Source organism: Gallus gallus, chromosome 1 (genome assembly GCF_016699485.2).
Source record: "Gallus gallus isolate bGalGal1 chromosome 1, bGalGal1.mat.broiler.GRCg7b, whole genome shotgun sequence".
NCBI classification, from domain to species: Eukaryota; Metazoa; Chordata; class Aves; order Galliformes; family Phasianidae; genus Gallus; species Gallus gallus.
In genome coordinates, this window is record NC_052532.1 from 145,297,326 (window position 1) to 145,320,257 (window position 22,932).

The 22,932-nt window shown below is 41.5% G+C and overlaps 1 protein-coding gene across 1 annotated transcript in view; it reads right to left on the reverse strand.

Moving 5' to 3' along the window:
- RAP2A (RAP2A, member of RAS oncogene family) overlaps positions 1-22,932 on the reverse strand; it is a 33,019-nt gene that overhangs the window by 7,445 nt on the left and 2,642 nt on the right. The window lies entirely within an intron of this gene.

A 22,932-nucleotide genomic window follows, 5' to 3' on the forward strand; every position in this document is an offset into this window, starting at 1 on the left:
AGTCCCAGGTAGCTCAGCCTTTCCTCTTACGGAAGATGTTCCAGACCCCTCATCACCAAGCCGCTCTCTGCCATCCAGCAGCGCTCCTGGTTATCTGGAGAGGTCCCAAAGTATTGGAGGCTTGCCAATGTGACTCCCATCTACAAGAAGGGCCATAAGGAGGATCCAGGGAACTACAGGCCTGTCAGCCTGACCTCAGTACCAGGGAAAGTTATGGAGCAAATCATCTTGGGTGAGATCAATCACACAGCACGTACATGGCATCCATGGGATCAGGCCCAGCCAGCACGGGTTCATGAAAGGCAGGTCGTGCTTGACCAACCTCATCTCCTTCTATGACTGGGTGACCAGACTGGTAGACAAGGGAAAGGCTGTTGGTGTAGACTGTCTAGACTTCAGCAAAGCCTTTGACGTGATCTCTCACAGTATTCTCCTGGGGAAAGTGGCTGCCCATGGCCTGGACAGGTATATCCTTCTTTGGGTAAGGAACTGGCTAGAGGGCTGTGCCCAACAGGTAGTAGTTAATGGAGTTAAGTCCAGCTGGTGACCCATTACAAGTGGCATCCCCCCAGGGGTCGGTACTGGGGTCCATCTTGTTTAATATCTTTATTGATGACCTAGATGAGGGGATTGAGTGTACCCTCAGTAACTCTGCAGATGACAACAAGTTGGGAGGTAGTGTCGATCTCTGCCTGAGGGTAGGGAGGCCCTTCAGAGTGAATGGGATGAGGTTCAACAAGGCCAAGTGCCAGGTCCTGCACTTTGACCACAGTAACCCCATTCAGCTCTCTAGGCTTGGGGATGAGTGGCTGGATGACTGTGAAGAGGAAAGGGACCTGGGGCTGTTGGCTGATGCTCAGCTGAACGTGAGCCAGCAGTGTGCCCAGGTGGCCAAGAGAGCCAATGCCATCCTGGCCTGCATTAGAAATAGTGTGGCCAGCAGGAGCAGGAGGTCATCACCCCCCTGTACTCAGCACTGGTGAGGCCGCACCTCGAGTACTGTGTTCAGTTTTGGGCCCCTCACTACAAGACATTGAAGCCCTAGAATGCATCCAGAGAAGGGCAACAAAGCTGTGAGGGGTCTGGAGCACAAGTCTTATGAGGAGCGGCTGAGGGAGCTGGAATTATTCAGTCTGAAGAAGGGGAGGCTCGACGGAGACCTCATTGCACTCTACAACTTCCTGAAGGGAGGTTGTGATGAGGAGGGGTTTGGCCTCTTCTCCCAGGCAACAAACAGAACCTGAGGAAATGGCCACAAGTTATGCCAGAGGAGATTTAGTTTAGACATAAGGAAATGGTCTGCCCAGGGAGGTGGTGGAGTTGCCATTCCTAGCAGTGCTCATGAAGCATCTGGATGAGGAGCTACGAGATATGGTTTAGTAGCTTGTGGTAGCAAGAGTAGTGGGAGGACAGTTGGACTAGATGATCTTGTAGGTCCTTTCCAACCTTGTGATTTTATGATTCTATGATCTTTGTAGCCCTCCGCAGGACTATTTCTAGAACAAGTTCCCTGTCTTTTTGAATAGAAGCCAGAACTGGACACAGTACTGCAGCTGTGGCCTCATCAGGGCAGAGTAGAGGGGAGGATCATCTCCCTTGACCTGCGGGACATGCTCGTTTTAATGCACCCCAGGATACCATTGGCCTTCTTGGCCACAAGAGCACAATGACGGCTCATGGCCAACCTGTTGCCCACTAGAACATCCAGGTCTTCTCTGCAGCAGGTCAGCTCCTAACCTGTACTGATGCCTGCAGTTATTCCTCCCCAGGTGCAGGACCCTAACTTTGCCGTTGCTGAACCTCATTAGGCTCCTCTCTGCCCAAATTGAGGGAAGGTACCACTTGCCATTCTCATTACTTTGCAGTGCCTAGGTTTCAGCGTGCCACCAGGATGGTGTACGGCCACATGGCCCGCAACGAGAAAGGGTTATTTTGTCAAATGCAGCAGAACTACATGATTCTAATGAAATCTGAAGGGAAGAAGAACATCTCTTCCCCACAGGCTTTTTTCCCTGTGGATTTTAGTGACCCAACACGAAAATTGCTTCTTTATGAAAGGAAAAAGAATAAGAAAGAACTGTCCTGCAACACTCAAACAGCAATGCAGAACCTTCTTGTATAATTACAAAAAAATAAAAAAATAAAAAAATCAAGCCCAGGAATTCACAAATCCTTCCAAAAGCTTCAAGCTGGATCCAACCTACTGACAAACGCAGTCCCAAAACAGACAGCATGCTCTTTATTCTATTCAATTCTGTATCAGCATACAGCAAATTCCATCTCAGTATATACCTACCAGATTTTGTACAAGCAGGATAAAAAAGGCTAAAATCCCATTACCTAAACTAGAGCCCTGAAAAACACAAAAATTGCTGCTGCTGCCACCCTGGGGTGTGCAATAGGGCAGCTGTCCCCAGCAGGAGTTGTGTACCTCTCACCTTTCAGGGCAGCCCCTTCCCCCACCTGTCCCCTTCACGTCAGAGAAGCAGAGCATTGCTGCCTCTCATTCCTGGAACAGAAAAATCCAATTTTCTCAGCGCTGCTGTAAAGCTTTGAGCAGCACTGATCTTTCCTAATGAAAAGGATGAGGGCCATGTGAAAACGAGAACTGCTGCCTGTTCCTCTATATCAGTGCAGTGAAGTATGTATTCTAGGGCAAACATCACAGTGGAACTTAGAAGAAATATACTCAGATGTAGCATGGGAAGATTTGACTTTTCAAGACCTCCTCGGGAACAAATTCTTGCAATTACATGCATTTGCAGAACGTGCTTTAAGAACAAGGTACTTCAACCTGCTTAAATGACTTTGCCAGCTTAGGCTCCGATATGATGGATGCCAAGCAGCATCAATTCCTGAAGGTAGAACCCAGCTGAGATCACCTGCAGCCCCATGTAAGACACTGGAACAGTCAAATACCATCAGATCTAGAATGTCACTACTGGCAACATTCAGTCCTTGCTCCACAGAACACAGCCAATATGTACTTATCATTCCCAGATAACTTAATCCAGTGCTTTAAAAAACCCTACCCTGGTGGTATCCATCTTCATGAGCTTCTGGGACTGAGGCCAGAGCAAATACCTCGGTTTTCCCAATGATGGACACTGCAGTCACATGGAGCCAGGAAATAGATAGACTTTAAATGTTTAATGCAGCTCAGCTACGCACCACTGACCATGCAGCCTCACACGCCACAGTGATAAACAGTTTTTATATTTTATCTCAGCTTACATGGCACGCACACCCACGTTTCTGTTTAGATTAATATGTATACTTTGAGTAACGGCTTAATTAACTTGTTAAACATTTAGAACGTCTCCAGATGAATGGTATGTAAATGACCCGCATAGATTTTTACCTTGCATTTTTCTACCTCCAGCTTTATTCAGAGAGGGAAAAACATAGGCAGTACCCAACAGCATATCTGAATTGCTTTCACATTTACAAGGTGCTTCTCACATTTCTGGTTAGAGCTGTCGCAGGATAAAGATGAAAAAGATGGTGTGAAGTGAAAACATAATAAAATGAGGAACAGAAAATAAGAATTGAAAAGTGTACACCGAGCTAATAGATCTCATTCCCTTAAACCGAGATTGCCCAGTACCCCTAGAACTGTAAAGTAAATAAATATGGCACTGGACCAGTATAGGAGAAGACAAAAGCTCAGTGGGGTTCCTGCTTTTTAATTGCATCTTCAGGAGACACTGCACCTTTTCTAGGACTTTTGCCTGCGCTTCACACGAGAGCCAAACACCTTCAACCAAGATGCAGAAATGTTCTGTATAATAAGAACAAATACAAAGAAAAAATGCCTCCTTGAAGACTGTTTTTATGAGTACCTTAATTCCCACTGAACGTTACAGAAAGGTGTATGGACTTCTAGCTTTACACGTTAAATGCCAAGACCACCGAAATATAAAAGATATCTATCCATGGTAACATTTCCTAATCATCAAAAGGAGTCTTCAGTTTGAAACCACATTTGTTATCTTCATAGGCATTAAGTGCTTTTTTCCCTCTCCTCCTTTTTTGAGGGTGTTTGTGGCACCTCTTATATCATTTCAAAAAGAAAAGCCATGGAAGTGGTAAAGATACTACAGAAAATGACACAAAATCAGAAAGTCAGAAAAAAAATAATTATTCTTCAGGCTGATAGAAAAAATGTGACAAGAATCTTGCCAAAAGACAGAGTAAAATAGTTCTGGGCACTATGAAATGAAGTACTATAAATAGCAGTTTAATTTATTATACTGTTTACAAATTCATATGTATCTATTACTAAACATTATTTTGTAATGTAGCTTGCAAATTTTGCCTGCCTGCAATAAATCTGTCATAACTTGAACTTTCCTTGTCAAGAGAAAGAATTTATTCCAAGACATTTTCTTACCCCTTCTGCAAAACTCCTTGGATGTTTCATGTAAAATCCTCAACAGTTAAAAATACATCTGCTTACCTTAAGGAATGTAGCCACAGAGCACATTTCCCTTTTTCCAGAACCTGATTCCTTGTATTTTGATAGTTTTAAGAATTTTAACATCATAGGTTAAATCAACAGCACACGCCCAGTCTACAGAACTCTTTTCTCCATGGATTTCTACAAATACATGCCAATGAAGATGTGCCTGTACCTGTATACATAAATCAAGAGTGTCAGGACATTACATATATATAAATCTAGAAGTAGGTAGGTTTCTGCAGAGTTTGAGCTCTCTACAATACAGGAGTTACTACAGATTCTCAGGTAAATCTGAAACTGACAGCTGTAAAAACCCAAGTCTTACACAAACAAGTAATTCCAGTCTGCCAATTAATTGCATTTAACATCCAGCTTCACAAGCTATATTGTGTAAGGATTTAATTACTTCAGCAACAACTCGCACCTAAAAAAAAAGTCTTAAAATTGTTTCTTAAAATCATTTCTATAAAAGAGGAGATGTTTATTGGAAGTCCCACTGCAATTAGGTGGCTGAGTCATGAATTATTTTGCTATACAGAACAGCGTATGGCCTAATTGCAGGAACAGGGATCTAACATTTCATTCTAGGCTTTGACATGAACTCCATGCATAGCCTTCGGGAAACAAACTCTGCAGATGGGTAGACTGAGGATAACTGTATACAGTCAGGATAATTGTACTTACTCACTGGACATCAAATTAAATAATAATTGTAAAATGACTTAAAGAGCAATATTAGCATAACAAATAACCACCACACCACAGTGCTTTTGAGAAGACTTCAGAAACTGTTCTTGGACATGAAACGTCCTGGAAATAATCAACTCAACTTCAATTAAATACTTTAAAAAGCCAATTCAGTTCACTGGTTGTTATAGACTGCATACATTTCCCAGTCTGGTTTCAAAGTCTAACAAAAGAGTTCAGCCAACTCTAGTTTTGCTGGAACTGTCTGACAGGCTCACAACTGGTATAGAGTCTAGTTAGTATTAGAGGAACAGTCGTCTTCCAACCAACAGCCAAAGAAACAAAAGCCAATGTAATGAAGCACTCTATTTGCTTACCAATTGTTCCAAAGTGCATCTGAACCAAAGTTCACTATTTTCTTGGCAGCTACCAGCTGAGAACTTGCAAGGGACATGAACAGTAGATGATATTACCCTTCACCACGTACTCAAAGTGCACCTAATAAACCAACGTTCTTTTGCTGCAACAGAAGCAACAGGATGATGCACATCATCTACATATGTACGGTTGGCACTGAGGAATTTTCCAAGCCATTTCCAACCACCTCAGAGAGAAATTCTTATTCTCAGAGCATTGATACATCTAAGATCTCACATGGGAACAGAGCAATAACAACCTCCTTCCAGACGTTCAGCTTGCTCCCACAACTCACCACAGATATCACTGTCTGTAGCTCGCTTGCTCTCTTATACTGTAGAGTCTAGAGTTTAAGCAAGAGTGCAAGAGTTCTCACAGCAAGAAAGCCTGGAAATTCAATGGCCTGCCAATACACCCCAATTGGAGAAGAATTCAACATTCACCTAAAGTATTGAACCCGTTCTAAAGAAAAATCACTGATCAAGATCTTTGGAAGGCTTCCTCCTCAACAAGTTCACGCAAGCCCACATATGTTTTTAATTACATTCAATGACATCCAGTTCCCTCCAGGTAAGGCTCCAGCATAGGAAGGGGCAGGCCAGCAGCCGTTTTAGTATTGGGGTTGGCAACTATGAGCCTATGCCACAAGTAACACCAGTTCTCATCCACTGGCAGTTCAGGTGCCTGACAACCTTAGCAAGCAAGAGGTTAGCTTTCACCTTAAAGGAGTGTACTTTTTCCTAGTGTCTATCACTGCAATTCATATCTAACACTGCAATCAACTATCAACACTGAAAAGACTCTAAGTGATATACAACACCTACGTGCTTAGCAGCAGGCTTGCTCTGAGCATATGCATACAGTATTTTAATCCTTGTGTTCCCTCTTTACGCCGAAGTTCTTGTCTTATACAACCCAACATCAACATCATCTTACTGAAATCCTGAAGTGCAGTCATATTTAACAACTCAAACTCTGGAATTTTCAAGTAAGAATTTTCTATTTCTTGGTAGAACTTAAGCAGCAATAGCCACAAGTACAAAACGTAAAGCAAATGTTTTTACCTGACTTTCCATCATGACTAGTCCTCTTGTTTCTGACATACTTCCAAAGCAGCAAGGAAAAAATTAGAATCAGAATATCCTACAAACTGGAGATTCTCACAGGTACATCAGTTCCATTTAGTTACTGTCCCATACTTTAAGAGACAGGTTTATGTGGAAAGAAGTCTATTTACCTCAAAAACTAGGAGTATGAGAGGCACAGTATGGATACTTAAATACAAAGCTCTTGCTTAAAATTTCCAGATACAATAATTCTAAGCACCTAATTTTTCAAACACCACCACAACTACCTGTAGCAATGGCCCAACACCTTGAAAATTAGGCTGCATATTTAAGTATTTTGAACTTTGGATCCATAACTGAAAATTATTCTTAATGACTGTGTTAGTGTTCTGACCTTGAATGTTTTTAAGCCATCTACTATGGTTTTGTAATAACGTCTATTGCAATGAGCATGACTGGGTATGTCAAGGGTTTTGGTAGCTATCAAATGTACAACATGAAGATACTACAATTAAACAGAAAATCCTACAATTAAAGAGACTAGAGCCTATTTTTGATTTGTACTTTAATCTCTTAAAAAAGGCAGTTCTTCAAGATGACCATTTCTTCACTTTCCAGACATAACCACTTAGAATTACATTTTACCCTCTGACCCTTAGCAGAAAACACATTAGCGTCAAGTGAGAGGAGTGCTGATGTGATGTAAGAGATGTGGGCTCAGTGCTGTACCCTGCTACAGGCTTTCCCACTCGACTTCTAGCAAGTCCCTTGAACTTGGTACCTCTGACCTCCACCTGGAAAACCAGTCTTAGCCTCCTAATACCCACAGCACATAACTACTGTTGAAGCCTTCCATCCTTGGTGACAGAGGTCATCCAAGCTTCCTAATGAACACGCTGGCGAGTTTGTTCTCTCCAAGAGAAGAACATTCTGCATCCTTGCTATTCTCAGCAGCTTGCTATATAACAGCACAAATCTTCAGGTTCTTTACAAGTACTGAGCACAGACACTTTAGATTCTGCGCATACATTCAGCTTGCCAGCAGAAACAGAAAAGCCACTAGATGAGGCACACATCATGGCAAGAGCAAAGAACTTCAGCATAAAGTTTAGTAATGCATTGGAACAGGCTGACCAGGAAAGCAGCAAACACCTCCAGGAACAGTGACTCCAAGAAACAAGGAGACATGGCACTGAGGGACATGGTCAGTGGGCATGGTGGTGATGGGTGATGGGTGGACGTGATGATCTTAGTGGTGTTTTCCAACCTTAATGATTCTGTGGGGGAGAATGCCAAGGATGTTGTCTCACTTCAGCTACATAGCCTGGAGTGGAAGCCGCAGAGCTCATGGTATCTTAAAACACATACAGACACAGAGACATCTCCTCTCCCCTGGTTTCCCATACAAAACTTTCACAAGGTCAAGAAGTCAGCTTGCTCTGAGGGTATGGGATTGCATACAACCCTTTGCAAAGGCAAGGAAAATAATGCAGATAACTATTAAAATACCTCTTTCACATCATAAAGCAAATCTGCCGAGTCCAACTGTTCCATACTTTCAGTTTATTAAATTGCCATGTTCATAAAACTTAAGTGACCCTAGCATGCATTACCATTTATCTAGCAATCCACACTTTGTCACAAGATGTTTCTCTCTGAACTGTATTCCTTGAAATGCAAACCTTCTTAAGAATTACGGTGGGATTTAAAACGTACTATAAACTTACTGCATAACATAGCACTGACAAAGAGGGGGACAGAAAGTCACCAAACTGATTTCTACCAATTCAGATATATCAAAGTGCATGCCTGTAGATGGGTTAGAGAAAAAGCTTTGAGACAAAAAAAATATTGGTAGTATTTGAACTGGGAGAGCTGAAGCAGCATCTTACCCTTATGTAAAGCATGGAAACTAGCAAAAGTAGGTCTACTTTCCTATAGATTTGGTCAATGCTAATATGGAAAGCTACAGTTTTTCCTTTTGCTCAGTACAGTCTCGACTATTTTCCTCTCCAGTTTCTAATTAGGGTTGAGCACATGCCACAGCTTTTTCCCCACAGGCTGAGCACTAACAGGATCTCTCTCCCACCTACAGCTCAGCAAGAACTTAAATTATTATTTGGATCCCTAATTCTTCAGACTTCGAACTGCAGCATCAGCGGGGTGAAAGGGACCTCAGGCAGTCTCCAGTCCAACTCGCTGCCCAAAGGAAGGTCTGCTAGCAGATTTTGACCAGCCCACATGGGGTACATATACAGTTGGGTGCTGCAAGCCTTTAGCAAGAGACCTTCCACAACCTCTTCTGGAACTTGTCTCAGCACTTAATTTAGTTCAAAATTCATCAGAATTCCAAATTTATAGGCTGGTAATGGAGGAAGATGAGAGAAGCAGACAACTCAGCTGCATAATGCTGGTTTCCAGAGACTAAGAGTTGAGAAACAAATGCCAAAGCTATACAGCTATTAGTTTATGTTGAGGGATTGACAACCATACCTACGGAACTCAAGGTGGGTATATATCCTATCACTACGAAAGCAAAGTGACTTAACTAGGTTTTACAAAAATTAACTGGAGCTCCGTGCATAAGTTAACAGCAACTTCAATCTCCTTTCCTTATTACATCTGTATAATTTATTAGCAAATAGACAAAGTGAAAATTGTGGCTAGCATAAATCATCAAATGCATAAGCCCTTCCAAAGGGCCAGATGATCACAATCCCATAAAGCATTATTTCACCCTCCAAAATAAATACACTTATGCTACTTTAAACAATTTATAACCACTGATAAAAAGTCTCACTGCAAAACTTATTTAAACTATTCTAATAGGATTTTTTCTAGCTCATTAGAATTACACTTTTACAGTCTTTAAGAATAGGCCTAACAATTAATTCTTAACCTTCTTAGTAGCATCACCTGCTCCCAAAGGATTAGAATTCAGGAACATCGTGCCATTCCATCCAACTAGATCACACGGCTTCTCGGTATCAAGGCAACAGACTTCTTACTCCAGTAAGTCAGAGCTGCCGATTTTTACCACTGCCCAGGTATAGACCTCTGGGAACAGATACAAGCCTGGATCACAGAACTCACAGATTGGAGAACAGCCCAAGCTGGAAAGGGCCTCAGAAGATCATCAAGCCTGACCTTAAATATCTTACAGCTCATATCTAAACGGATGTAAACTGCATTTCCACAGTGCCTTTTGCTTTTTGAAGAATTTGACCTATTGCAGTCACCTAGCTTCAAGTCACTTAAAACTTAAGGAAAAGATAAATAAATAATGGGATGAAGAGGCAAACAACCTGAACTTCTGCTCTCTCATCAATCCTCATGTTCATCCTCAGGCAGATGAATACCACAGTGTATGCGATGTGACACAGCCTGAAGAGAATACGAGCGTCTAGTATGAAGCAGAGGCTTCCTTGTTACCCTAGTAACCACAGAATAATACAGCTTAATGTCCTTCAAGCTAATAAAAATATCCTACAACGCTTATAAGGAAACTTTGCAAAAAAAATGCTCTGTTGAGACAGATCTCCTTCACAACAATACAATCATGTCACAACTCTGGGTACTGTTTGTAAGATAGACAATTTTAAGACGACTCTAAGCGAGTGGCAACACCAGAACAGAGAACCAATTTAGGAGATAATTTAACTTTTACCTATTTGTCTTTTACTTCAGAAGCAGCACTACGTTGTCATATCATTTTGATTATAATCAAGCTTTCTTTAATGATATAATGTTTGCCACCAAGGAAAGCTCACCAGGAACTTATGGGTTACAGATCCAGTTATTTCATTAGCAGATATTCTGGAAGCCTCTTCACTCCTGCTGAGTGTCTACCATTTACCTTCTAACTTGAAGAAAAAAAAACCAACACCAACATCTTGCCATGACCACAGAAAGTCGGTGTGACTTACCTTATATAATAATTTATTTGAATACTATAAGCTTGGTTTGGATAACTTGAATGTTCTGAAGGACTACTTAGGATGAACTGAACAGCTTATTAGGATGAATTATCCACAGTTTTTGGAAGCGACCTCTATCTTAAGCAACTCAGTATTTGATCCAGAGAAAACTGATCAGCCCATTAACTGAAGTTGTTTCTTTATCTAAGCATCAATACACAAATTAAAAACTTCTAAAATCTTGAGAGTTTATTTTTTAAGTTTCGGTTCATCTTCAAGTATTGAGTAGCTTCTCCCAACATACTACTTCTATGCTGAGAATATGAAGTACAATTTACTCATAATCTCCCATCTATTTTGATCATAAACTTCTGATGTAATTTTCTTAGGAAGTTATTTTGCTCTTTCTACAATAAGACAAGTTTCAATTACAGAAAAAATATCTCACAAACTATTTCCTTCTAAATCAACATCCAGAATATACTGGACTATTCCAGTGTTCAGAACTCTCCTAGTAAGATATCAATGTCTATGAGATTACATCAGATGTAGGATATCTAGTACATAACATGGCAAAAAAAAAAATCTTCCTTATGTGCATTTCAAATCTCATATTTGTGCAACTATTAAAATGAAGTCAGCTAGAATGAGGAACTTGGGTATGCTCAGCATCCCAGATGTTCAGCTATTTATATTTTAATTCATGCACAAATGTTAATTTCTTTGTGTTTTGTCTAGGTTAAAGAAAAATAAAGCTTTTCCCAGATGAGTTTCACTAACATGACTGACAGCCATTTTATTTGCTACAAAGACACTCTGTGGTACCTAAACCGCCTTGAAGGTGGCTTTATTCTGCACACGTTCCATCCTATTGGGCCATGTCTCCAGCAAGAAGGCTGGCTGCCAGGCCTTTGTCATCCCTCAGCTGCCCATGAGGCCACACCACTGGGGCTCTATCTGCTTGGCTGCTCAGGCTGGTGTCACAACCATCGGCACTGCTATGGCTTCTACCAGGCAAACAGGTGGGGGCTCAGCTGGCAGGAAGGGTGGGCTTTGCTACGTTACAGTGAGAACATGTGCAAGAGATGGGAAAATAAGAAAACTTCCACAACAAAAGGCTACATCTTTCAGTGACAGCTTCTCTTCAGAGAGAGGGGAAAAGGAATAAGCCAGGCCCCAGCCAAAGTCACTTCTTTAAGACACTGTAAATTCCCATACAGACACCAAGTTTGTACTGCTTGAATTAGTGAGGAAAATGGTTAGGTTTATCTGAAGTGAGATCAAACAACGTGGCTTTACTGAACTCGTTCAGAAAGTTACCTAGTGATGAAATTCTCATCCAGAAAGGATGGTAATTTGTAGACCTAACCCTCAAGAGTAGTAGTCATAATGGTAAGAAACTACTTGAGAAAAGGCTGGATTCCTTTTGAGAAAGCCTGTATTTAAAGAACCACACACCCAGTGTCCATAACACCTTTCTTGTTGAATCACTAATCGGTAACCAGAATTTCTGGAAAACAGTCCACTAATTATTTTTCCCCACATTAAGTTGCCCTATGCAGAAAGGCCACTTCAATTAACATGAAGGTGTGTGGGGTTTGAAGCCCAGACTTTTCCCAGTCCTTTTAATCTAACCACGTTTATTGCTGACAGACAAAGTCTTTCAAAGGAAGGTGTTTTGATCATCTTGGAGAGGAGAATGTAGACTTCAATTACCGGCCCAATTATCCCAGCAAGGAAGGCGACACAACTTCTTAAATTTTAGAGTAATAAGTGACTTCCAAGGTTTACCTTTTCAGCTTTCAGCCAAGACAGATCTTCCCATTGTACCTCTCCAGAAAGCTGAGCTAACAGGACAGAAGCCACTATTTCTGAATAAAAGCTATCTGCAGGAGTTCAACGTACACCAAGATCAGTGATTTACCACCTATGGGCAGTATGTTTTACTCTTGAATATGCATAGCTCTAATTTGAAAAAAAAAAAAAAAAAGCTTTTTTTGCTTACATTATCGAGATAGAGTTGCTAGAAGTTGGAATGGGATAAAGAAAAAAAGAAACCAGAACGTCCTGCAATAAACAACAAATCATTAGATGAACAAGTTCCTAAGAACCCACGTACAGAGTACTGGGTAACTGATTTAAAACATGTATACCCTACTTTCTCTCCTATGGTGAGTTCACAAGGTAGCATTCCTTTTTAGAGATGAACACTTTGTAACCACAGCCTTTCACCTGATGAGCCCACTTCAGGCATAGGGCTGCACCACTACAGGCCACAGGTTACCCGCCTTCCCTCTTCTTCATTGTGTTCCAGAGCAATTCAGACCTAGAAGATCGAGTATCCTGACCTCAGCTTTCCCTACAACTCATTTGTCTTTTCAGAACAGAGTCACGTTGCATGCTTTGGTAGGAAAACTGAATAATGTGGAATTGTTTGATCAAAGAGTTACGGAAGTAGAAAGAGGCAGCAACCAAGAGGAGCTACTTTTCCATCCTCAGATCAGACACCACAATGCTAACCATGAGCTTCTTGTGATAGAATTCTTCAGCATATAAAGGTATTTTGAACATGCTTTTCAGGAGAATGCTTGTAGGTTCACATTGTCTTCCAGTGTCACACATCATCTTTCCTTGAAAAAGGGCCCTACGGTTAGTTACATATTCACATTATGTGTCCCATCTATAAAGCATTATCACTGACCTGTAGATGAACACAAGGGAACTACAAGCACAACAGTGCAAACCAAGAAGGTGGAAAGAGCAGCACCAGTCCATCGGGAGATTGTCCAAGGACAGCATTTGCTCACTGCGGTTCTTGAAAACCACCCTATTGCACAGGTGCAGAGCAAGTCCAGCAATTCCTCCATTTGCTGAATCAGAGGTCAATGCAGAGCAAAGCATAAGGCCTGGAGGCAGCAGGGCGATTTCCACAATAGCTGCAGACCTTTAAATAAAAACCAGTACTTGGAGTGGTAATAGGAACAGCACTTCTCACCAACAGCTGCTGACAGACTCATCTGATGAACAGATTTAGCATCTGAATGTGGTTGCTATGAAATCTGGTTACAGAGAAGCTAGAAGTGTTAGAAGAGGTTTGACTAAAAACTGCTCAGTGGTAAACAGATTCTTCAGAGGTTTGCAGCAGCTACGTAAAAAAAAACCAGCAATACTTCAGTAGGCAACAGAGGGTACACAGATGCTGATGGGAAAGATTTTAACACACCAGATTAAAGACCATTAGGTATCCAAACAGTAGAGGAACAATTCTAATGTGATCCATGATGTTACCTGTAAAGGCAGAGAGTTCTTCACACCTAATCTCATCACGATCGAACCAGATGTTCACCCTATCAAGAAGCAGCTGAATGGCTTCTCCACAACCTCAACAGAATTTGGGAATATCTGGATCCAGTCAGATTCCAGAACATGCAGACACGTCTACATTTTCTGCACCATGGTCAAGGACCAAAGACCAGCAGGCTACCACTTATCTTCCCCAGCCAACCTTTAACAACTACTGTAGAAGCAGATGATACTGAGGTAGTCTGCTAAGAGTCCACAGCTTTAGTGTTAAGTAAGGCTGCAGATAACCAGGCTGGGGAAATACAGCAGAGATGGACGTGAAGACTAACCTAACAAGTTTCCTCAAGCTTGATACTTGACATTAAAAGCTGTGGCCTCTCAACAGGCTAACTCAGTATCACCTGCTACCCAGTTTTTTTCCTACAAGAGTCTATAATTCCTCAGACAGTATTTGTACAAGGACAGCCACACAAGTAGATTCTACTCCAAATATAATTTTATAATCAGCAATGTAACCTATGCATAGAACTTGATTTTAGGGAAGGAAGACATCTGAACACCGGTAAATATAGTCTTGTGGAGGATGTAAAGCTTCAGTGTATCTGTGGGACTGACAACAAATCTCAGAAGAAACAGTTTCCAAAGGACAAAGAGAACAGTGTGAACTTCATAATCAAGTCTCTGTTCTACTCACTATTCTGTACTGATAAAATTCATGCAAACAGTGTTTAGGAGTTACCTCGCTCAGAACATAATGAATGAAACTGATCTGAAAAATCATGAGGCAGAGCAGGAGGTTCAGCCTGGAGAAGAGAAGGCTCCGGGGAGACCTGACAGCGGCCCTTCGGTATCTGAAGGGGGTGTATAATAAAGAAGGGGACAGACTCCTTAGCAGGGACTGTTGTGATAGCACAAGGTGAAATAGTTCCAAAGTAAAGGAGGGGAGAATCCCTGAAGACATTCAAGGTCAGGCTGGATGGGGCTCTGAGAAACCTGACTGGGCTGTTAGGTATTCCAGTTCATTGCAGGGAGTTGGACTAGGTGGTCTTCAAAGGTTCCTTTCAACTCACATGATTCTATGATGAAGAGAGAAAAGCATACTGCTAGCGAATATTCCAAGGCCTGAACATGAATTTGAGGTAGGTGAGACTCCAGAAGAATTTAAGTAGTTGCATCTGAGAAACTACTCCACAGGATTCCTGCTTATCCACTTCAGTTCCTGCAAACCTATATCTAAGATTTTGTCCAAATGGCCTAGCTGCTTGAAGGCTTACAGCTGGCAAGCCCCATGAGCCACATCCTGGAACCACAACGGGGCCACTTACCTGAGCTCTCCTGGGATCTACAGATCAGGCCAGCAAGCAGCTCAGTCCCTCAGGAGGCCTGATTGACTAAGCACCCCTCCGTGAATCCAGTAATGCAACAACATGGAAGTGCTCAGTAAGAACAACGGCAGATAACACTTCCACACAAAACCATGGAGTAGCAGGAAGCCGTAGCAGTGCAGTTTCTCTCATCTCACAGCAGTGCAGCAGCTGCAGCACTGATGAAGGACAGGCACCTTCTTTAGTCTCAGGAACTTCTCAATTGCCTTTTCCAAGAGAAAGCTACAAGCAAGGATAAGAAAATGCTCTGATCTTCCTGTTATACAAATACATAAGAGCAAATTCACAATTTCTGAGGGAACAACAGAAAAAGATTAAGTGTACAGTATGGACAGTAATATAAAGAAAAATAGCAGGGACTGAAACAGAGATTTCCCAGTACTGTTTATTCACTTCATATTAAAATGTCACTGCAAAAACCACAAAACCAACACTGTGAACACCAAACAGATACCAAAGGACTCCTCTCATCCGAGGACCACAGCATTTCAAGTAAAGGTCTACTGCTGCTCCGGGATGGTATATGGGTTCCCATTTTCCTCCCATACAGTTAGAACTTCTGTGTTTTAACTGGTGAGAGGGCCTCCCTTTGAGGAGCTGGCATTCTACCTAAGTAAGGAGATGGGTGCTTGCTGCAGTAAGGCTGCACACTTCTGTGTACAGCAGGTTCCTAAAGAACCAGCACACAAAGACACCGAGCTCTTTTGCAATACATATTTCTCATGTAAGTTCCTCCACATCTCCTAATGAAAGGGCCAGAAAAGGGAAGGCCAAAACTGGGGAAGATATAAAAACACATCCTCTCCAGTGCATAGCATGTTCAGTAAAATCAACATCAGGAATCACTGTATCCATTCTGTTTTGGACAACCTCCTGCACATTCAGTACAATAAAGAAACTACTCTCATCCTTGCCCCCAAATCCCCTGCTGCATAGTGAGGAGGTTATCTGTTAAAAGAAGCAGATGGAAGAGGTTTAAGTGGTACCACACCGATCCTCTCTCCTCCCAAAACCTAACAACATGCCAGCAAAAGCAATGGAAGAATTTGTTCCAAATCACTGCTTGGATTTCAGTTGTGGATCACAGCATTACCCCAGCAGAAGGTGACTCATACTTCTCTCTTTCAGGCATTGTAGGGAGTAACCTGCATGTCAGCTACAAAGAATCTCGCTGTTTCTGAGACTAGCAGAGCAGATGCCTTCCTCAAGCAGTGAGATGCAGGGCCTGGATTTGATCAGGCTCAGGAGCACTCTGACCAGCTAGATTTTTTTTTTCCTGAGGCTATGAAAGGCATCTGAGAGAATGCTCCAGAAGAAACATTTCAAGGTGATCATCTTCAGCCCCCAAATTCTTTTCAAAAAGAGACTGAGACAGGGGAGGTTTAGGTTACATATTAGGAGGAAGTTTTTCACACAGAGGGTGGTGATGCACCCATAGGCTGCCCAAGGAGGAATAGGTTGCCCAAGGAGGCTGTGGATGCCCCATTCCTGGAGGCATTCAAGGCCAGACTGGATGTGGCTCTGGGCAGCCTGGTCTGGTGGTTGGCAACCCTGCACATAGCAGGGGGGTTGAAACTTGATGGTCATTGTGGTCCTTTTCAACCCAGGCCATTCAATGATTCCATTAAATCCTAAAGCTAAAAACAACAATCCCCCCACTTTTGACCGTTTTGCAGCAAAAGAGGAGCAAAATTTGGAACCTGGAGATAGAAGATGACTACCAGGAAAGCCCTTAGTGACATTAAGTCCTTTGGGCAACAGAATAATACACAGGATGAAAACACACCTTCAAAAAGAAGTAAAAAACACAGCAAGAAAACCCCTCAGTGTACAAGTAAGGACTGCTGTCTGGTAGCTCACAAGACACACCTGCAGGATTCTGTACTATGTCCAAATGCAATAAAACACACAGGTGGGTGGAGGAAAAAAAAAGATTCTGCCCCCCCCCACATGTAAGTTTTGCATAAAAGCAAAACCTTTCAGATTCATTGTTTTATTCTGACAAACCCAGCGAGCTTCTAAAATTTAACACTGAAAATACTGAAAGGAAATTTCAGACGAAAAGCAGTTCTTGAGAACAGACTCCGTTTATGCATTTCTAAAGGGATCTTATCAAGTTCACGTCTTATTTTTGAAAGAAAAAAAAGCCTACTGATTTTCTTGCATATTTATAAAATGTTTCAAGTAAGACTTTGTGAAGCAGTTAAAAAGATGTTATAGCAATGTGAGAAACTGCAAGCAGATCTCATCAGAAGAAAGTAGGTTGATTAGTCTTGGCTTGTGCTCTACCCTGTGAAATACACTAAGAGTGAGAGGGCAAATGGCACCCACAGCCTCCTACCAAAATGCAAACTAGCTTGTCACGGCAAGCTCACACACCGCCCAGAGGAGATCTATGTGGCTATTTCTTGAAAGCACCTTTTCTTGCAGCTCATCTGGAAACCGGGCCCGACTTTTTCTTCACAACATGCAGGGCACTTCAAGTTCAGTGCCCTCATCCAATTCAGTGGGATCCAATTCATTTCCAGCTCAAATTAAATTGCAGTTGAGTCGATACTCACATGGGAATCTTCAACACTATTAATCTTTGGTTAAGGTGGCTCCCTGCCAACAGGAACCACAACGGGAACTCGAGAAAGAAATACAAATCTTACTTTAAAGAACTATTTCACCATAGACCACTATAGTAATTGATCACTGTACTTTAAAATGCTTTGATAGTGTTCGCCTCATCATCCAGATTTTTTGCATATGGTAGCCACTGTATCTTAGAAGATGTTGAAGGTCTATCCATGTGACTTGAGCAATCACAGAATCATGGAATGGCCTGGGTTGAAAAGGACCACAGTGATCATCAAGTTTCAACCCCCCTGCTATGTGCAGGGTCGCCAACCACCAGACCAGGCTGCCCAGAGCCACATCCAGCCTGGTCTTAAATGCCTCCAGGGATGGGGCATCCACAACCTCCTTGGGCAACCTATTCCAGTGCGTCACCACCCTCTGTGTGAAAAAATTCCTCCTAATATCCAACCTAAACCTTCCCCTGTCTCAGTTTAAAACCATTCCCCCTTGTCCTATCACTATCCATCCCCCTCCTGTTTACATGCTGGTAAACAGCCATTCCCCCTCCTGTTTACATGCTCCCTTCAAATACTGGAAGGCCACAATGAGGTCCTCCCAGAGCCTTCTCTTCTCCAAGCTAAACGTGCAATATTTCAAGAGAAGCTAGTCAACAATAAATACATTTTTTATACCTTTTTGCTCTTCACCTGATATTTCATCAGCCTTCACCTAACCAAGGTGATTAAGCATCACCAGCATCACATTTAAAGAGCACAGCACCAACTAATCAAGCTAGCTCCATGACATCAACATTAGGAAAGGATAACATGCTCCTATCACACCTATAATTCTCTCGTCTAGACTAGGATTTAAGACAACACAGCTGCTGAAACACAGCCCATTGACAACGAAAAGCATTGGAGTTGCAGCCATTATTGTAACTGTACCTAGACTGCACTGTTTGCCTTAGTGCAGCAGAAACTGGGGACTAGTCCCATATTGGAAACTTTCAAGGAAGAAAAAAGAAAGCAGGAAGCTAATGATTAAAAGAACATGAAGATGCCACAGTTCTTGCTGCCTTAATCATGTAAATCTTTGTACAAGTCACTACGTGCCAAGATAAATTAGCACTGCAATCCCATTTGCTTCCCCCTGTTCCCTCTCAAAACGTTATCATCGCATCCCACCTACACAATTTACAAGGGGGTGAGAAAAAAAGATGTTTGAACAACACTTGCAATATTCCCGAAATTTAATAACCAGTAACTGCAGGTGTGCTCTTAGCTGCACAAAAAACCTTAAACTGAATTAAAGGGAAAATAAGAAAAGGAATGGATTTAACGATTCCGGGGCAGACACTTACTCAGGCATTTCAAATTGTATTCATCTAAAAAACTCTCAATTGTCACAGAAAACCTATTTTGAAAGTTTCAGTCTGAAGAGAATGCCTGCTAACAGAAGAGATTCAGCTGAACGAACGGGTACTCAGAATGTTTTATTTATGACCAAAACAACAAAATTCGTTCCTTCCACATACTAGCCAACTGAAGAGCAGACAATCATGGTTATTCTGAAAGAAAAGATGCAAGTTACTGCCAACTGTGTTGGCTATATGAAAAACAGTACTTAGAGAATTACTGTTGTCTACATATCAAAGGCAAAACAGAAACTCTGGTAAGCAATGATTTTTTTTTGATAGAATTTTCCAAGCTCTCGCTGCAAAATCTGTCAAAACAGCTTAATGAAGAGCAAGACAGAAGATAGTCAGCCCCAAGCATTAATGCTGTATTACTGCACTAAACTACAAAAGCCATTAAAGCCACTGTTGCACTCCTTAACACGTTACATAGCACTTTTACAACACAGACACAATCAAGTAACACTGCATGACTGAAGACAAATCTTGCCACATACTGTTCTACTACTTGACCATTTTAGCTATCCATATGTATTCACACACCTCCACAGCGCCATAAGCTACAGCAGCAATTAAGACCTGAAAAGAGAAAATGATGCTAAATGATAGAAGCATCATTAAGAGATTTAAAAAAAAAGATAACGATATGTTGTAATCTAAGCAAGCATCATCTAAACTTAACACATATAGAAAAGGAGTTGGCCTACCTGGCATTCTCAATAGAAGTCCAAAGGAACACCCAAAAGGAGGAGGAGATAAGATTTGATTTCAGTGCCCACATACGCGAACTATCATGTCATTTTACCTTGCAAAGGAAAATAAATCACTCTCAGAAGATATTGATGAGCCGGGGAAGGGGGAAGTAGCCAAAAATTAAAACAAGAAGACTAGTTAAAGGCACTCACTCAGTTTTTCATCATTTCAAAGTAGTAACTCAAAGTATCATGGAAGCAAGTGGGGAAAAAGTGAACCAAGGGAACACGAAGTATGAAACTCAGTTAAAAAGCTTTAGCAGGAAAACAGTAAAGGCAGTACGTTCCAAAGATGCACGAGTACTTTAAACAAAGGCTTTCAGACTAAGTTGAGCAACTTTAAAATAATCTTCTATAGCTTAAAATCGTGAGCTGTCAGATGTTTTTTTAGAGGACCGTCTATGTATGAATTCCCAACTTGGATCAGGAAACCTATAATTTTGTCTGACAGAATCATTTCATTAATTTCAACTTAAAACAAAGGCAGATTGACTTAAAAAAAGATCTAAATTCTACAGAGCAAGAAAGAAGTCTGGCAGTTATTTAACAAAAACACAAAGAAAAACTAAAAATTGGAGTTTAAGACTAAGTAAATTGCAGAGCGATGTCCTGTGTCCTGCAGTTGGGTACTCCTCCCACTGCAGACAGTTGTGATGTCCCTTCAAAGGGAAAAATAAAAGAAGAAAAAAGGACTATTATGGGTCTTCTATTATACTTAAAATACTTCAAAAGCAATGTCTGAGGCTCACATCATGTCAGAATTCCATCCCATTTCCCATGTTTTCTCAGAAATAGGTACACTCATTTCCCTGGAGGCACTCAAGGCTGGGCTGGATGTGGCTCTGGGCAGCCTGGTCTAATGGTTGGCGACCCTGCACATAGCAGGGGGGCTGAAACTCGATGATCATTGTGGTCCTTTTCAACCCAGGCCATTCCATGATTCTATGACTCATTTAAAATCCATTAATCTGTTCTTGCAATAAAGTGGTAAGTTTCACCCGACAAGCACATAAGAGGGTGACAGCTTGGCCTGGCAGGCCATGGAAGATGTGGACCACGCTTATTACCTGCTCTGCCTTTTCCACTTAAAGATGAGTAATCACTACACCAAGATTACTGCACGGGGGAAAGAAAAAAAAAGCCCACTTGCTAGAAAGACTTCAGGATTTCAGCCTATTCTTACTTCTACCATCTATGCATGGAAAGCATCTGTGAAAATCTCTATATACTCGCTTTGTTCTTTTGCAAACACTGCTTCAGAAGAGCAGTATTTTCCAAGTTTAACTCCCACTGGGTGTTTAGCTATTTCTTCCCGGAAGGCCAGAGCCTGTTTGCTGTCAAATATGTTATAGCACTGCTTCTTGAATACTGGTCTAAATGGTTCCCAAAAACAGAAAAAATACTTTCTTCGGTCAAAAAGAAATGAAAAATACATAGACCTTCCGAATATCTGGGGTTGAATCAGATGGTTATTTCCAGAACCTGAGGTTGGACCAGAAGATCTCCAGGTCTCCTCCAGCCTTAACCATTCTGGGGTTCTGTGAATGCTGGTAAATTCAACCTAGTCTGAGAAGTACTGATTAAGTGAAGGGCTAAAGAACAAAATTCAAAACTCTATAGTGATTGACAGACATTTTTATCATCATATTATCTAGTTTTAACAAGAATATGGTCCCCAATGTGCTAAATGATCTTTGAGTAGAAAGCATTTAATCTTTATAGCATTTGGAAAACAACGTTTTTCAACCAGACATTTGAGCAATTTGTAATTCCAAGTATAGTTTTCCAGCCTTAATCACCATTAAGTCACTTAAATACATCAATTATCATTGACTCAAGATGCTGATTTCACAATTAATAAATTTCAATAATTACTTCTCTCATATGTTTTAAATTGCCACACGGAATCTCTAGACTGGGAGGCAGATTTTCATCCTGATGACAAACACTGCCACACAGAACATCCAGTTTAGACATGTCCTTGTGATATTTCTTCTTAATATACCTATGCTGTTTAGCTCGCATCTTCAGTCAATCTAAATTAATGTCTCCTGGTCTTTGTTTCCTACTGAAAAAAAAGCAGTAGATTAATTAATATTTAATATTCACTGGTTTTCCCACTCCTCGAAATAAAGCATTTCCCAAGAGTATTGCTGCAAGTATTATCTGGTAGATTCTCCAAGACACGAACACAACAGTCCTGTCTTCGTAGCACTGGTCAGATGTCTAGAGCAACTACAGCAATGGAAGAACTGCAAACTGAATTGGTAAGATTGTTATTTCTGTGCTTCTACTTGAACAGAAATGAGGATACTTTTCTACTTCATGGGGTTCTACTAAAAATGGACATACTAAGCTACCACATGAAAAATATTATGCTAGGGTACATCCCATCTTCCCAATGCTACCACCTCTCAGCATTTGGAAGTACTTATCTGTAAGAATTGGAAGAGCCAAGGGTTAAGAGACATATTTGGCACAAGTGGGATCCAGAAGCTGGTATTAGGTGCCTGAACACGTGGGGTTTGAACAATGCATTTCAAATTGTGTTGCGAGTAGGAGTTCCCAAACTAAGCTTATCTATCATCACCAGTGATAACTGCTTCAAACAAGCACAGGAGTGCCCTCAAGTTCCCAAATCCAGACAGCAACCCTACACCTTTGACTCACTCTGCACAACCCAACGCCTCACACTGAGCCACCACATGTCCTTCATCCTCCTCTTCTGATTACATTCCTCAACCTGCAAAACAAGGCCGCCACTGCTTCACTTACTCTTTCAACAGTTTCTTTCTCTCCACATACTCATGCTAAAGCACATCTCCTGATAAGCATGGCTGGCTGGCAGCACTGCAAGATCAGCTCACTGCGAAGGTGATTGCTTTGTACATCACAAGCTATGGCCAAGTCTCTTGTTGGGTAGGAACTCCTGTGAGAGGCAGCACCTGAAGGAGGAAGGCTAC